Below are 18,674 nucleotides of genomic sequence, written 5' to 3'. Positions count from 1 at the left end.
TACAATTTTTCTTCCGTGCACCAATTAAAACAAATTATAGCAAAGCTGAAAGGTCTCAGAAATCTTGCCAGTATTAATGAAGTCTAAGATTTATTGTTTTTGTTTTCTTTTTTAAATTCAAGCTCGAGGTCAAAGTTTAATTTTATTTTCTTTTTATTTTTTTTTATTATAATTCGATATTTCGAGCTACTTCGGAAATCGACGGGAATAAAATAAATAAAGTTACAACCTATGTCACTGGTGTTGTCCTGTCATTTCTGTGTCTGCTGCTCAGTGTAGTGATTTCCGAAGGAGATCGAAATGTCGAATTATAATAAATAAAACAAGTATATACGGCCGTAAGTTCGGCCAGGCCGAATCTTATGTACCCTCCACCATGGATTGCGTAGAAACTTCTACGAAAGACTGTCATCCACAAATTTCAACTCACATGGTTGTTAAATATCATATACTACCACCACGTACCAAATTTCAACCAGATCGGATGAATTTTGCTTCTCCTAAAGGCACCGGAGGTCAAATCTGGGGATCGGTTTATATGGGAGCTATATATTATTGTGGACTGAGAGGAACCAATTCTTGCATGGTTGTTGGATACCCTATACTAACATTACGTACCAAATTTCAACCGAATGGGAAGAATTTTGCTCTTCCAAGGTGCTTCGGAGGTCAACTCTGGGTATCGGTTTATATGGGGCCTATATATAATTATGGACCGATATCGACCAATTTTTGCATGAGTGTTTGAGGCCATATATTAACATCACGTACCAAATTTCAACTGAATCAGATGAATTTTGGTCTTCCAAGAGGCTCCTGAGGTCAAATCTGGTGATCGGTTTATATGGGGGCTATATATAATTATGGACCGATATGGACCAATTTTTGCATGATTGTTAGAGACCATATACTAACACCATGTACCAAATTTCAGCCGGATCGGATGAAAATTGTTGCTCTTACAGGGTCTGCAAGCCAAATCGGGGGATCGGTTTATATGGGGGCTATATATAATTATGGACTGATATAGACCAATTTGTGCATGTTTGTTAGAGACCTTATACTAACGCCATGTACCAAATTTCAGCCGCATCGGATGAAAATTGTTGCTCTTAGAGGGTCTGCAAGTCAAATCGGGGGATCGGTTTATATGGGGGCTATATATAATTATAGACCGATATCGACCAATTTTTGCATGGTTGTTAGAGACCATATACTTACGTCATGTACCAAATTTCAGCCGGATCGGATGAAAATTGTTGCTCTTACAGGGTCTGCAAGCCAAATCGGGGGATTGGTTTATATGGGGGCTATATATAATTATGGACCGATGTGGACCAATTTTTGCACGGTTGTTAGAGACCATATACTAACACCATGTACCAAATTTCAGCCGGATCGGATGAAATTTGCTTCTCTTAGAGGGTCTGAAAGCCAAATTTGGGGGTCCGTTTATATGGGGGCTATACGTAAAAGTGGACCGATATGGCTCATTTTCAATGCCATCCGACCTACATCAATAACAACTACTTGTGCCAAGTTTCAAGTCGATAGCTTGTTTCGTTCGGAAGTTAGCGTGATTTCAACAGACGGACGGAGGGACGGACGGACGGACGGACATACTCAGATCGACTCAGAATTTCACCACGACCCAGAATATATATACTTTATGGGGTCTTAGATCAATATTTCGATGTGTTACAAACGGAATGACAAAGTTAATATACCCCCCATTCTATGGTGGAGGGTATAACAAGTATATACAGCAGTAGGTTAGGTTAGGTGGCAGCCCGATGTATCAGGCTCACTTAGACTATTCAGTCCATTGTGATACCACATTGGTGAACTTCTCTCTTATCACTGAGTGCTGCCCGATTCCATGTTAAGCTCAATGACAAGGGACCTCCTTTTTATAGCCGAGTCCGAACGGCGTTCCACATTGCAGTGAAACCACTTAGAGAAGTTTTGAAACCCTCAGAAATGTCACCAGCATTACTGAGGCGGGATAATCCACCGCTGAAAAACTTTTTGGTGTTCGGTCGAAGCAGGAATCGAACCCACGACCTTGTGTATGCAAGGCGGGCATGCTAACCATTGCACCACGGTGGCTCCCATATATACAGCAGTAAGTTCGGCCGGACCGAATCTTAAATACCTACCACCATGAATCAAATATTATAGTTTCCTTTGAAATTTCAGGAGGGTTTGATGACAAATATGAAAGTTCAACCAGTACACTTCCCGAAGATAAACTTAAAGATTTTACCTATGAACTCTATAAGATTCTGGATTTATAAGAACCATTTTTGTCTGAGTTTTACAGGAATCATAAACATCTCTTGTAAGTGTGCAAGAAAGTTATGAAATAACGCCTTGATTTGAATTCTAAAGTCTGTAGATTTTCACCCCCATTATTTAAATGATTACGAGAAGTAAAATCTGGAGATTTTGCATTCAGTTTCCAGCAATTTTAATAATCAGTGAGCCTTCTATACCCTCAAGAAGTGAAATCGGTCTTTATAGGGGCCTACCAAATGGACCGATAAAAACTATATCCGATACACCTTTTTATACGCTCCACCATAGGATGGGGGTATATTAACTTTGTCATTCCGTTTGTAACACATCGAAATATTGCTTTAAGACCTCATAAAGTATATATGTATATTCTGGATCGTGGTGAAATTCTGCGTCGATCAAAGCATGTCCGTCCGTCTGTTGAAATCACGCTAACTTCCGAACGAAACAAGCTATCGACTTGAAACTTGGCACAAGTAGTTGTTATTGATGTAGGTCGGATGGTATTGCAAATGGGCCATATCGGTCCACTTTTACGTATAGCCACCATATAAAGGGACCCTCAGATTTGGCTTGTGGAGCCTCTAACAGAAGCATATTTCATCCGATCCGGCTGAAATTTGGTACATGGTGTTGGTATATGGTCTCTAACAACCGTGCCAAAATTTGTCCACATCGGTTCATAATTATATATAGCCCCCATATAAACCGATCCCCAGATTTGGCTTGCGGAGCCTCAAAGAGAAGCAAATTTCATCCGATCCGGCTGAAATTTGGTACATGATGTTGGTATATGGTCTCTAACAACCAGCGTTGCCAGAATTGTTTCACCAAAAACCGCTAGATTTGCCCAAAAAAATAGCTAAAAAAAGCTAAAAAATTCTAAAAAATAGCTAGAAAAAAAGCTAAATTGTTTTGTAACAAAAGTCACATTTTTGATTGAAATTTAACAAACTTAAAGGCATTATTTAACTTACAATGCATATTATTTTCATTTGCATTGCATATTAGCTCTGTTTGCGCATTTGATACATTTTGATCACTATCACAAATTTTTTACTGGAAGTCCTTCGTTTTGTGGGAGCTACCTTCCCAACACCTCTATTTTATTTACTTGTTATTTTAAAATATTAAATGATCTAAGCATGCTTTGGATTTGGTAAAAAAATGATTTGTCATTTTTTTAAATAAAATTTTAGTTTGGTTTTGAAATTGTGAAAAATTCGAAATACATTACTTTTATTTAAATTGTAGAAAATACCTATAGTTTACATTTCCCAGTAAAAACATTTTCCTTTTCTTCATGAGCTATCAAAGTGCTTTAAAAACGTGCTAACGCCACCTTAAATTTCCAAATTCAGACTCGACTTCAAGTACACAGAAAAAAATATCACCAAAATATTTCCAATTAAAAAGTTAATTGAAGTTGAAATTTTTTTCAATTAATAAATTAATTGGTACAATTAACTTTTTAATCAAGATAGAAACGTTAAGTTAATTAAGTCAATGATTCAAAATTTTAAAATTTTTAATTAAAAAGTTAATTGATACAATAAACTTTTAATCAAATTCGGAAGACTAAGTCAGTTAAAAAAGTGATTAACATTTTTTTAAATTTTAAATTAAATTTTTTTTTCAAACAATCAATTGTTTATCCAAATAAAAATTCTAAGCAAATTCAAAAGGTAATTGAAAATAGTTACCTTTTTTAATTAATAAAGTAATTGAGTTTTGCAATCAACATCAATTAAATTTTTAATTGAATCAATTAAAAAATTAATTGAAATTTGGTAATGACATCAATTAATTTTTTAATCAAGATTTTTTTCTATGCCCAATAAAAACTGTGGTTGATACTATCATTTTCGTGATTGAAGACATTTCAATTAAAAAATTAATTGGATCAATTAATTTCGTGATTGAATCAGAAAATTTTTTTTTGTGTGTAGAAATTATTGTATATATACGTTTTTAAAATAAAGTGTTGAAAAACATCTTCTATTTTTGAACGCTATTTTGGTTTGTGGTTAAGATGCAAAAACTCCTCACATTTAAAGACTATTTCATTAATTCTTCCTTCTTTCATGAAAACATACCCATTTTTAAGTTAAATCACTTAATTATAAGGACAAAACGACTTTATCGTCTTTTGGACAAGGAAAACAGTTTATATAAAAGAAATTCACCAATGGTATTATAACCAAAATTCGCGTTCGTATTTTAAGGAGACGACAATATTTTTTCAGTGCACAAAGCTATTCACATCTACTATTTTAATTTAGTAATATCGTAATAACTTTAGAATATTATAATAACATAAAAAGGATAAACGAGTCAAATGATAATATTCCCAATAATTTACTGACAGTTTATCTAACAAATTTGTATGGTAATAGTAGATTTAAAGTTTACGATAACTTTTATGTATATAATGAAAAAACTTTACAACAAGGTGTATTTGCTACAAAAATGCCCGCATAATGGCTGGACTCATTATTAATGTTTCAACTGAGCTTTGAAATATGTGGAAACCCTTATACTTGCAGCAAGGCTTAGATAAAAACGCCGATTTATCCATATTTCAATAGAAACATGTCGAAAATAAAAAAAGCCAGAAAAAAGGCTAAAAGCTAAATGCATTTTTTCCCGCTAAATGTCTTCAAAAAAAGCCAAATCTAGCGGGAAAAAAGCTAAATTGGCAACGCTGCTAACAACCGTGCCAAAATTTGTCCACATCGGTCCATAATTATATATAGCCCCCATATAAACCGATCCCCAGATTTGACCTCCGGAGCATCTTGGAGGAGCAAAATTCATCCGGTCCGGTTCAAATTTGAAACGTGGTGTTAGTATATGGCCGCGAACAACCATACCAAAATTGGTCCATATCGGTCTATAATTATTTATAGCCGATCTCCAATCACACAAAAATTGGTGCATATCGGTTCATAATCATGGTTGCCACTCGAGCCAAAAATAATCTACCAAAATTTTATTTCTATAGAAAATTTTGTCAAAATTTTATTTCTATAGAAAATTTTGTTAAAATTTTATTTCTATAGAAAATTTTTGTTACAATTTTATTTCTGTAGAAAATTTTGTCAAAATTTTATTTCTAAAGAAAATTTTGTCAAAATGTTATTTCTATAAAAATTTTTTTTGAAAATTTTACTTCTATAGAAAACTTTGTTAAAATTTTATTTCTATAGAAAATTTTGTCAAAATTTTATGTCTATAGAAAATTTTGTCAAACTGAATTATATACGTATTTGATCGATCTTTTTTGATTTAATATATATGGACTTACATACAATTTAGAAGACGGTGTTAGGAGGTTTTAAGATACCTTGCCATCGGCAAGCGTTACCGCAACTTAAGTAATTCGATTGTGGATGGCAGTGTTTAGAAGAAGTTTCTACGCAATCCATGGTGGAGGGTACAAAAGCTTCGGCCTGGCCGAACTTACGGCCGTATATACTTGTTTGAGTATAAAATACCAGTATACGTACAATTTCATGCAAATCGCAGAAAAACTACGGTTTCTAGAAACCTAAAGAGTTAAATCGGGAGATCGGTATATATGGGAGCTATACCAAAACATGGACCGATACTCACCATTTGTGGCACAACTCTTTGTGGTCCTAAAATACCTCTAGATTTACAATTTCAGGCAAATTGAATTAAAACTACGGATTCTATAAGCTCAAGAAGTAAAATCAGGAGATCGGCCTATATGGTAGCTATACAAAAACATGGACCGATACTCACCATTTTTGACACAACTCTTTATGGTTCTAAAATACATATAGATTTCCGATTTCAGGCAAATTGGATTAAATATACGCATTGTAGAAGTTCAAGGAGTAAAATCGGGAGATCGGTCTATACGGAGGCTATATCAAAATATGGACCGATACTCACCACGCACCTCTTTATGATCCTAAAATATCTCCAGATTTAAAATTTAAGGCAAATTGGATAAAAATTACGGATTCTAGAAGCCCAAGAAGTAAAATCGGAGGCTATACCAAAGCATGGACCGATACTCACCATTTTTGGCACAACTCTTTATGGTCCTAAAATACCTCTAGATTTCAAATTTCAGGCAAATTGGATAAAAACTACGGTTTCTATAAGCCCAAGACCCCAAATCGGGAGGTCGGTTTATATGGAGACTATATCAAAACCTGGACCGATATAGCCCATCTTCGAACTTGACCTGCCTGCAGACAATAGACGAGTCTGAGCAAAATTTCAGCACGATTGCTTCATTATTGAAGACTGTAGCGTGATTACAACAGACAGACGGACATATATATACTTTATATAGTGGGAAATCGATATTTAGATGTGTTACAAATGGAGTGACAAACTTATTATACCCACGTCACCATTCTATGGTGGTGGGTATACAAATAAAAAAGAAAATAAAATTAAACTTTGACCTCGAGCTTGAATTTAAAAAGAAAATAAAGTATTAATGAAGTTCGCCTGTCGCAAACTGTGACTTTTGCGATATACGTTTACGTCGGTATAATACGTATGTCGCAAAAGCCGTAAACCTAGTGTAGGAAACATAATTTTGAATTAAAGAAGTTGTGAATAAAATTCTTTAAAGGAAAAAAGATCGAATAAGAAACAAATAAATGAAGATATGAATATATTTTAATTTATCCCCGATAAAAGGTATGCAGAAAATGTTTTATATTGTAAAGGGTGATTTGTTAAGAGCTTGATAACTTTTTTTTTAAAAAAAACGCATAAAATTTGCAAAATCTCATCGGTTCTTTATTTGAAACATTAGATTGGTCCATGACATTTACTTTTTGAAGATAATTTCATTTAAATGTTGACCGCGGCTGCGTCTTAGGTGGTCCATTCGGAAAGTCCAATTTTGGGCAACTTTTTCGAGCATTTCGGCCGGAATAGCCCGAATTTCTTCGGAAATGTTGTCTTCCAAAGCTGGAATAGTGGCTGGCTTATTTCTGTAGACTTTAGACTTGACGTAGCCCCACAAAAAATAGTCTAAAGGCGTCAAATCGCATGATCTTGGTGGCCAACTTACCGGTCCATTTCTTGAGATGAATTGTTCTCCGAAGTTTTCCCTCAAAATGGCCATAGAATCGCGAGCTGTGTGGCATGTAGCGCCATCTTGTTGAAACCACATGTCAACCAAGTTCAGTTCTTCCATTTTTGGCAACAAAAAGTTTGTTAGCATCGAACGATAGCGATCGCCATTCACCGTAACGTTGCGTCCAACAGCATCTTTGAAAAAATACGGTCCAATGATTCCACCAGCGTACAAACCACACCAAACAGTGCATTTTTCGGGATGCATGGGCAGTTCTTGAACGGCTTCTGGTTGCTCTTCACTCCAAATGCGGCAATTTTGCTTATTTACGTAGCCATTCAACCAGAAATGAGCCTCATCGCTGAACAAAATTTGTCGATAAAAAAGCGGATTTTCTGCCAACTTTTCTAGGGCCCATTCACTGAAAATTCGACGTTGTGGCAGATCGTTCGGCTTCAGTTCTTGCACGAGCTGTATTTTATACGGTTTTACACCAAGATCTTTGCGTAAAATCTTCCATGTGGTCGATTAACACAAACCCAATTGCTGCGAACGGCGACGAATCGACATTTCACGGTCTTCAGCAACACTCTCAGAAACAGACGCAATATTCTCTTCTGTACGCACTGTACGCATTCGTGTGGTTGGTTTAATGTCCAATAAAGTAAACTGAGTGCGAAACTTGGTCACAATCGCATTAATTGTTTGCTCACTTGGTCGATTATGTAGATCATAAATCGGACGTAAAGCGCGAAACACATTTCGAACCGAACACTGATTTTGGTAATAAAATTCAATGATTTGCAAGCGTTGCTCGTTAGTAAGTCTATTCATGATGAAATGTCAAAGCATACTGAGCATCTTTCTCTTTGACGCCATGTCTGAAATCCCACGTGATCTGTCAAATACTAATGCATGAAAATCCTAACCTCAAAAGAATCACCCTTTATATATTCAAAACTCTACTAGATTTACATCTCTCATTCATAACTTCAAACTATTCTTGGTTTTCGTGTTCCATAATGTCCATCCAAGCTTTAGTTGCATCAACGAATGACTAGCTACACTTTTGAATGGAATTTGTATGGAAACTGGCTCCAATAAGCCAAAAGGTGATTTTATAAAATTCTCTCTAAACAGTAATTCACTTATGCAATATGTTACTTATCATAAGTAGTTTTCATTCCTTTTATTTGTGAAAGTTTAACTATGAGCGAGTACTGACCGTGACGTTTACTGCACCATCGAGTAGTTCATAGTAATTTTGGTTTCGAGTTTCCAATTGAAATAACTCTATTCTCAACTCGATAATAATTTTATGAACATTCCTGAGAATTGAAACTTCTTCATATACATCATCATCTTGGATATCATTCGCTGCCTAGCTGAAGGGTCTGAAGTATTAGGAGTTTGCGACGTTTCTACTTTTTCTACATTTACCACGTGTATGTGACGTTTACAACTTTGCGACAGTTGCAAACCTTAAAAAGTGTGATACAGACCATCGACGTATTTAATAGATATTTAGACACCATTTATTTATTTAAAACCAAATATTTTTTCATGGAAAATTCAAATGCAATTCACAGGAATTCTTGAATTTTATTCAACGAGTATATGAGCACATTTTGGTATATTTTATATGCAATTAAAATGACTGGATTCAATCGATACTGGATTTAATCGAGTTTGTGACCTCCATTACCGCAACCACAATCGTGATACGCTTCATAAGTAGTACCCAGAGCAAAGTAGAAAATCATAAAAGCCATCAAGAACCATGCCAAACATTGCATTATATAAGACTTATAGCGAATAAAATGGGGGAGAGCACATTAGTTAAAAAAAGAAAATTATTAGTATATATTTTTTATATATTTATATATATATATTTTTAGAAAACATACACCACTTTGGAATTTTTCCATTTTCGTTTTGTCACTGCTCTCTTGGATCTCACTTGGTAAACTAAAACTGATAGGTCAGAAGAAATATGACAAGACAATGGCCATTGGTTTAGTTTGTATGTTAACCAGCTATAGGTGACGTGCTTTAAATCTAGATATAAAGATGCGAATGCAATAAATCTAAATTTTTTCTTTGGTAAAAAATTAATATCCCTAAAAGTATGCTGCAATTGAAGAATACTGATGTTAATATTGTGTTTGGTGATGTATGAATGAATGAACTGTATGGTGATGGTCCAGAGGGTATGATAGAAGGGTGGTGGGATTATGTCCAACTACAAAAGTTATAATCGATGCAGTTCGAAGCAGATATTTTCTCTGAACAGTTATTGGGTTAGTCTGAAATGAACTCTTTTTTATCTTGAAATAATTTTTTCTGAACTTTTTTCATTCATTTCCGTTACTCTTATAGAACTGTTTTCCCATGTTGTTTAGTTGTTGTTTTTTTTTGTGCAAATTTTAGTATTATAAATTTTTTGCCAATATAATTTGTTTTTGTAAACATTTTTGCAAATTTCAGCACTTGACATACATTTTACTATAAACTCTGCGTTTACGGGTAACGTATATTTATTTATCAATGTTTGTTTTTTGTTTTTTCTATATTACAAATACCAGCTCAGCAGAAATTAATGGTAGTTCTCTCCGTCTATGGCATGAATGTTGGACATACTACTTGAATGGCACAGCCACAAATACTTATGTATATTAGGGTAGGGCGAATTTTGAACACATATTTATTCATATGAAATGAATGTAAAAAATAGCTTTGAAATAATTGAAACAACACTGAAAAAATATTAACCCAATGTGAAAGGTTATGCAAGCAAAATTTTAGGACACCTAACATAGACAATATTAAGCACATTTTGTGTTTTAACAGAGATATTTAAATCAAAATTAATTTTATATTTTTTCACGATTTTTTTAGCAAAATTTTAGGCCACCTAATATAGACAATATTAAGCACATTTTGTGTTTTAAAAGAGATATTTAAATCAATATTAATTTTATATTTTCTCACGATTTTTTTATTAAATGTAGGACACGAAGTTTTGAAATTTTTTAAAGAAATAGTCTTTACATTAACTGGGATATTGAATCTTCGGATTAAAATAAAAAACTTAATAAATATGGTAATTCTTGTTTTGTGCATTTTATCATCTATTTATACCCTACACCATAGGGGGTATATTAACTTCGTCATTCCGTTTGTAACACATCGAAATATTGCTCTAAGATCCCATAAAGTATATATATTCTGGGTTGTGGTGAAATTCTGAGTCGATCTAAGCATGTCCGTCCATCCGTCTGTTGAAATCACGATAACTTCCGAACGAAACAAGCTATCGACTTGAAACTTGGCACAAGTAGTTGCTATTTATGTAGGTCGGATGGAATTGAAAATAGGCCATATCGGTCCACTTTTACGTATAGCACCCATATAAACGGACCCTCAGTTTTGGCTTGCTAAGCCTCTAAGAAAATCATATATCATCCGATCCGGCTGAAATTTGGTACATGGAGTTGGTATATGGTCTCTAACAATCATGCAAAAATTGGTCCATATCGGTCCACTTTTACGTATAGCCCCCATATAAACGGACCATCAGATTTGGTTTGCGGAGCCTCTAAGAGCAGCATATTTCATCCGATCCGGCTGAAATTTGGTACATGGAGTTGGTTATGGTTTCTAACAACCATGCAAAAATTGGTCTACATCGGTCCATAATTATATATAGCCCCCATATAAACCGATCCCAAGATTTGGCTTGCGGAGCCTCAAAGAGAAGTAAATTTAATCCGATCCGTCTGAAATTTGGTACATGATGCTGGTATATAGTCTCTAACAACCATGCAAAAATTGGTCCACATCGGTCCATAATTATATATAGCCCTCATATAAACCGGTACCCAGATTTGGCCTCTTGGAGGAGCAAAATTCATCCGATCCGGTTCAAATTTGGAATGTGGTGTTAGTATATGGCCGCTAACAACCATAGCAAAATTGTTCCATATCGGTCTATAGTTATATATAGCCGATCTCCAATCACACAAAAATTGGTCCATATCGGTTCATATACATGATTGCCACTCGAGTCAAAAATAATTTACCAAAATTTTATTTCTATAGAAAAGTTTGTCAAAATTTTATTTCTACAGAAAATTTTGTCAAAATTTTATTTCTATAGAAAATATTTTTAGAATTTTATTTGGTTCATAATCAAATTTTCATCATTGTCAAAATTTTATTTCTATAGAAAATTTTGTTAAAATTTTATTCGGTTCATAATCATGGGTGCCACTCGAGCCAAAAATAATCTACCAAAATTTTATTTCTATAGAAAATTTTGTCAAAATTTTATTTCTATAGAAAATTTTGTCAAAATTTTATTTCTATAGAAAATTTTGTCAAAATTTTATTTCTGTAGTAAATTTTGTCAAAATGTTATTTCTATAGAAAAGTTTGTTAAAATTTTATTTCTGTAGAAAATTTTGTCAAAATTTTCTTTCTATAGAAAATTTTGTAAAAATTTTATTTCTATAGAAAATTTTGTTAAAATTTTATTTCTATAGAAAATTTTGTCAAAATTTTATGTCTATAGAAAATTTTGTCAAACTGAATTATATACGTATTTGATCGATCTTTTTTGATTAAATATAACCACGTATGGACTTACATACAATTTAGAAGACGGTGTTAAGAGGTTTTAAGATACCTTGCCATCGGCAAGCGTTACCGAAACTTATGTAATTCGATTGTGGATGGCAGTGTTTAGAAGAAGTTTCTACGCGATCCATGGTGGAGGGTACATAGGCTTCGGCCTGGCCGAACTTACGGCCGTACATACTTGGTTAGAAAGTACTTTACATTTCAGAAGTAGTTTTATAGTATGACGAAAGAATTTTTAAGTTAAGAAAATTTCCATCGTATTTTGTAGGCCATGACCTAAACGATTGCTACTTAGAATTTGTAAAATTTCTTTCGAGTAGTTAATTTTCGTTGAAGATACGAAAAATGAACTAAAATTCTGGAAAATTCTTGTAATAAATTATTGTAAAAATTTGCTTAAATTTACGAGACACTTTTTTTGTGTGTAATTATGCCTAATAAATTTTCTTTAATTTGTCGAAAATATTTATTTATTTTTGTGAAATCGATGTGAAGTCTGCGTGTGTGATACAGTTTAATTAAAATTTTCTAAAATTATCCAAAAATTTTTTGAGTTTGGTATATCGAAGACGAAGTTGTTAGCGCAGGCTTACCTGTATTCATACCTCGTAATAGGAGTTTTTGCTGGGTATATGGCAAACTAACTTTTTTACAACAAAAATAAAGAGCACTCAGAAAAATGACTGAATTCTAATATTTTAGTTCTTTGATATTAGTTTGTCGTATCGAAATATCGATTTCCGACTATATAAAGTATATATATATATATATATATATATATATATATATATATTCTTGATCAGGGAGAAATTCTAAGACGATATAACCATGTCCATCTGTCTGTCTGTCTGGTAGGTACACCCTCACAAAAAATCGCTTCTGTAACATATACTCCCAAACATATTTTGCTTCAAGCATATACATTTTTGGGTATTGCCAAAACATTTATATGTTTGATCTCTACCAATATATAATATGTTTGAAAGCATATTGGTCTAAACAATATATGTTTGGGTAGTCTAAGTTCCAAACATTTTGTATTTTTGCATCCAAATTCAATAATGTTGTCTTCCAAAAAACAATATGTTATTATGTGACCATATAATATGTTTGGAAGCATTTTGCACCCAAAAATATTATATGCTTAAAAAAATTCTCCCTAACAATATTGTGCTCAAAATTTTATTTATTTATTTATATATTTACAATCATAATGAATTATGAAAATAAACAGGTAATATAGGTGCTAACAACATAGGTTTTCGACCTGAATGCTCAAAATTTTGTTTCTGCCTAATTGTATATTCTCCCACATCTTTCTCACTTCCACGAGATTTTTTAGTTCTTAGCACCTTTTTCTGTAATACAAACATTGTAGAAGAAATTATTCAATTTTTTGATTTTTTTTATTTTAATTTTACCTTTTGCCGGACGGGGATTCGAACAGCGGACCACACAGTTTGTAAGGATCAAAGAAGTAGCTGATCAATTGCCCAAGGAAAAATAAAATGTTAATTTTGTAATAACAAGCAACAACCACCAACTTAATTCAATATCGCTCCCTGTTAAATAGCGCTCCAAGCTACTAAACACATATATGTTTATAGGCTATTTCTAAATTAATATATGTTTGCATCCAAGCATATTATATTTACAAACATTTTATGTCCCAAACATAATATGTTCTAACATATTAACATATATGTCCCAAACATGTTATGCTAGTTTATGAACATTATATGCTTGCACTCAAAAATATTGTGTTTAAAAATTTGTGTTCCAAACATATAATGTTTATAGCCAAACATATGAAAAACAGTCTTTTTCATCCGTGTAGGTGGCAGCCCGATGTAGCAGGCTCACTGTGATACCACATTGGTGAACTTCTCTTATCACTGAGTGCTGCCCGATTCCATGTTAAGCTCAATGACAAGGGACCTCCTTTTTTTATAGCCGAGTCCGAACGGCGTTCCACATTGCAGTGAAACCACTTAGAGAAGCTTTGAAACCCTCAGAAATGTCACCAGCATTACTGAGGTGGGATAATCCACCGCTGAAAAACTTTTTGATGTTCGGTCGAAGCAGGAATCGATCCCACGACCTTGTGTATGCAAGGCGGGCATGCTAACCATTGCACCACGGTGGCTCCCAAAAAAACTGTGGAACGCTTCACGATTTTGCGTGTCATCCTTGTCTGTCTGTTGTAATCACGCTACAGCTTTCAATAATGGAGATTTGGCACAGATTCGTTTTTTGTTTGCAGGCATGTCAAGTTCGAAGATGGGCTATATCGGTCCAGGTTTTGATATAGTCCCCCATATAAACCGACCCCCAGATTTGCGGTCTTTGGCTTCTAGAAACCGTATTTGCTATCCGATTTGTCTGAAATTGGATATCTAGAGGTATTTTAGGCCCACAAATAGGTGTGCTGAAAATGGTGTCTATCGGTCCATGTTTTGGTATAGCCCCCATATAAACCGATCTCCCGATTTTATTTCTTGAGCTTCTAGAAACTGTATGTTCTATTCGATTTGCTTGAAATTGCAATACTAGAGGTATTTTAGGCCCACAAATAGGTGTGCTGAAAATGGTGTCTATCGGTCCATGTTTTGGTATAGCTCCCATATAGGCCGATCTCCAGATTTTACTTCTTGAGCTTCTAGAAACCATATTTTTTATCCAATTTGCCTGAAATCTAGAGGTTTTAGGGCCGTAAATAGGTGTTCTGAATATATTGTGTATCGGTAAAAATTTTGATATATCCCCCTTATAAACCCACCCTCCGATTTTCGGTCAAGATTCTGTAACGTTTTCAGAACCACAAAAAATAACCCATATGGACTGATCTCCCGATTTAACTCCTTAGGCTTATATATAAGCCGTTGTTGTTATCAAATTTGCCTGAAATTTTAACGGATTTAGTTTTTATAGGTCCATTTGATAGGACCTCCATATAGACCGATGTTACTTATGGAGGGTATAGAAGGCGCACTGAAAATTGCATGAAACTGAAAGCAAAATTTCCAGATTATATTTCTTCTAATCATTTCAATAATGGGTAAAAATCTACAAATTTTGGATTTCTAATCAAGGCGTTAGTTCATCATTTTCTTGCACACCTACACGAGACATTTGTGAGTCATCTAAAACTCAAACAAAAATGGTTGTTATAAATCCAGAATCTGATCTAGTTTTTATATGTAGAATCTTAAAATTTATTTTCGGGAAGCGTACTGGTTGATCTGGACTGCTTAGGTTAGGTTAGGTTAAAGTGGCAGCCCGATTAAATTTCAGGCTCACTTAGACTATTCAGTCCATTGTAATACCACATTTAACTAAAAGTACCTATTGCATATGAGCACTTCTAGTCTTAACCACTGAACCTTCTCTATTATTTACTTTTGTGGAACCAACCAGATTGCTCCAAAAACATTAGCAAACTGCTTAAGTTAACGTTTTCCAGGTCAGCCAGTAATCTAAAGCTATATGCTCCTAAAATTCGCTTACGCCTTACACAAAAAGCAGGACACTCACACAAGAGGTGTTTACTTGATTCCTTTTCCTCCGCATCATGACAGCTCATACAGTAGTCATTATACTTCGCACCAATAGTTTTTGTAGAATCGCCTATCAGGCAGCTACTCGTTATAGCAGATATTAGGAGTGCTATCTGACGCCTTGAGAACACTAGCATATCTAGTGTGCGGTTTAAGTTTAAATGGGGCCATATTTGCTTGGTATCGTTACAACCCTTGCAATTTTCCCATCGAATATTGGCCATCATAACAGCCTTCTCACGCAGTAAGAGCTTGCAGGTGGCCAGAGGCATACCAACAGATTCTAGTTCCCCTGGAATATGTAAGGTAGTTCCTAGCCTTGCTAACACATCTGCTTCACAGTTCCCCGGTATGTTCCTATGACCAGGCACCCATATTAGGTGAATATTGTACTGCTCAGCCATCTCGTTGAGAGATTTGCGGCAGTCTATGGCCGTTTTTGAGTTAAGGAACACAGAGTCCAAGGATTTTATTGCAGGTTGACTGTCTGAGTATATATTAATGCCAATATTTGTTGGAACATTACTTCTCAGCCAATTCGCCACCTCTCTTATTGCCAATATTTCAGCCTGAAAAACACTACAGTGATTAGGTAGTCTTTTCGCTATTCGAATTTCCAGATCTTTAGAATATACTCCGAACCCCACTTGTCCATTCAATTTGGAGCCATCAGTATAGAAATCTATATATCTTTTATTCCCCGGGGTCTGTGTACACCACGCCTCACTGTTGGGAATTAGAGTTTCAAACTTTTTGTCGAAAAGTGGTTTTGCCAGGGTGTAATCCACTACGTTAGGCACATCTGGCATTACTTTGAGGACCGAACTATGACCGTACATTTTTTCCGACCACAGCGATAGCTCGCGCAACCGCACAGCCGTTGTTGCAGCTGACTGTTTGGCCAAAATGTCTAAAGGCAATAGATGTAGCATGACATTAAGGGAGTCTGTTCCTGTCTTACTAAATGCTCCTGAGATAAATAAGCTCGCCATACGCTGAACTTTATCTAAACAAGTCGGTTTCTGAAGTGCCGGCCACCAGACTACAACACCATATAGCATTATAGGTCTAACCACTGCCGTGTATAGCCAATGCACAATTTTTGGTCTTAGCCCCCACTGAGCTATATCTAAATCTGAACCGATATCAACCAAATTTGGCACGTGTATAGTTACAATGCCAATTCTACTCCCTAAATCGGAGTTAAAAATTGGCCTCTGTGGTCATATGAGTGTAAATCGGGCGAAAGCTATATATGGGAGATATATCCAAATCTGAACCGATTTCAACCAAATTTGGCACGCATAGTTACTATGCTAATTCTACTCCCTATGCAAAATTTCAACTAAATTGGAGCAAAAAATTGGTCTCTGTGGGCAAATGAGTGTAAATCGGGCGAAAGCTATATATGGGAACTAAATCTAAATCTGATCCGATTTGGCTGATGTTTTGCAAGTCTTTCGAGACTCATAAAATATGCGGATGTACGGAATTTGAGGAAGATCGGTTGATATACACGCCAATTATGACCAGATCGGTGAAAAATATATATGGCAGCTATATCTAAATCAGAACCGTTTTTTTCCAAAATCAATAGGGATCGTCTTTGAGCCGAAACAGGACCCTATACCAAATTTTAGGACAATCGGACTAAAACTGCGAGCTGTACTTTGCACACAAAAATACACCAACAGACAGACAGACAGACGGACAGACAGACAGACAGACGGACGGACATCGCTAAATCGACTCAGAATTTAATTCTAAGCCGATCCGTATACTAAAAGGTTGGTCTATGATTACTCCTTCTTGGCGTTACATACAAATGCACAAACTTATTATACCCTGTACCACAGTAGTGGTGAAGGGTATAAAAGGTTAAAGTTACCCATTAAAAAAACCGAGTTATAAAAAATGTAATTAAAAGAACTTCCTGTATAGTTAAAATAAAGAACTTCTTTGGGAGGACATTTCTGGAAGTGCTTTTAAAGTTGTGCCTTTAAAAGCACTATATCAAAATATCCACATCGATCTGTTTATTTTATTCGCATTCAAAGATTACCTTGAAAGGCCAGAGAAAATATATACAGATAAGTTAATAATTAGAATAAGGTCGATAAACAAAATAATCGTGGAAAATTTCGATTATTTTCAATAGAATATAGGCTTTTGAGTCTCACCTATTTTTATTCTTCACTCTTTTCTTTCTTTTATTGTGGTCTGTTTGTCGTTTATCTTGAAAGAACCTAATGCCAGCAATACAGTGGCTATACTAATGTGCGACTTATAGTATATATAGTATGCTGCCCGTAGAGGGCTGCGGTCAATCAAATGCTTATGTGACTATTTCCAGTAATTTAGTGCGTACTTAAAAATGGAAATTAAATAAAAATATTTAATTTAATGCTTGGAAGTTTAAGTAAGAATTAAATATTTAAAAAAAAAATAAAAATATTATTTCTTATTCTTATGTATTGGAAAACTATGTGAGCACATGTTGTGTTTAGCCCTCATTACCCACTTAACATTTTTAAAGTATTCGAAATTCACAACTTTTTGATGGGATTGATCATGACTTACTCTTTAGGAGGTTTAAGGATCCGGCAGTACTTATCCATGAGATTTCACTCATGGCGTTGTTTCATATCCCAGCAAAAAAAGAGCTTCCAAAAAAGTAGTTTGGATCCCCAATGTGCATGGGCTTGTCATAGCACGGAAGTCCTCTATTTTGGATCCTTTGCATTGCTCTGGAAGTTGTGCATTGGAAGTTCATTTGGATGAAGAAATTAAAAAAACTAAAAAACAAAAATGACACTTTTTATTTTTATCTGTAGTTTTTGTTACACTTTTATTTTCGTTTTATCTAATTTTTACAAATTGAAGAACTTCTTCGCTTTCACCGGGGGTTGAACCTGGGTCTATTGGCACTATAACAGAACGCCTTAGCACACTCAGCAACAAACGCCATTGAACATGATGCATCAAAACGTCTATTTAAATGTTTGCGATAGAAACCTAATATGACACCACGGCACACACTGTGTCCGCTGCGGCAATAAATCATTTTGGACCTGCTCTCCGATTTTGATGATTTTTGCACAGTTGGT

General features: G+C 34.7%; 1 long non-coding RNA gene across 1 annotated transcript; it reads right to left on the bottom strand.

The window, feature by feature from the left end:
• Positions 1-8,851: 8,851 nt before the first annotated feature.
• LOC142236392 (uncharacterized) lies at positions 8,852-9,697 on the bottom strand. Its single transcript, XR_012722012.1, has 2 exons — positions 9,277-9,697; positions 8,852-9,174 (listed from the first exon to the last, which is right to left on the bottom strand). It is a non-coding gene; the product is annotated as an uncharacterized LOC142236392 (long non-coding RNA).
• Between the last annotated feature and the right edge of the window lie 8,977 nt (positions 9,698-18,674).

The sequence above is a fragment of the Haematobia irritans genome, chromosome 4 (assembly GCF_050003625.1).
Source record: "Haematobia irritans isolate KBUSLIRL chromosome 4, ASM5000362v1, whole genome shotgun sequence".
Lineage (NCBI taxonomy): Eukaryota > Metazoa > Arthropoda > Insecta > Diptera > Muscidae > Haematobia > Haematobia irritans.
This window is presented reverse-complemented; position numbering and strand designations above follow the sequence as displayed.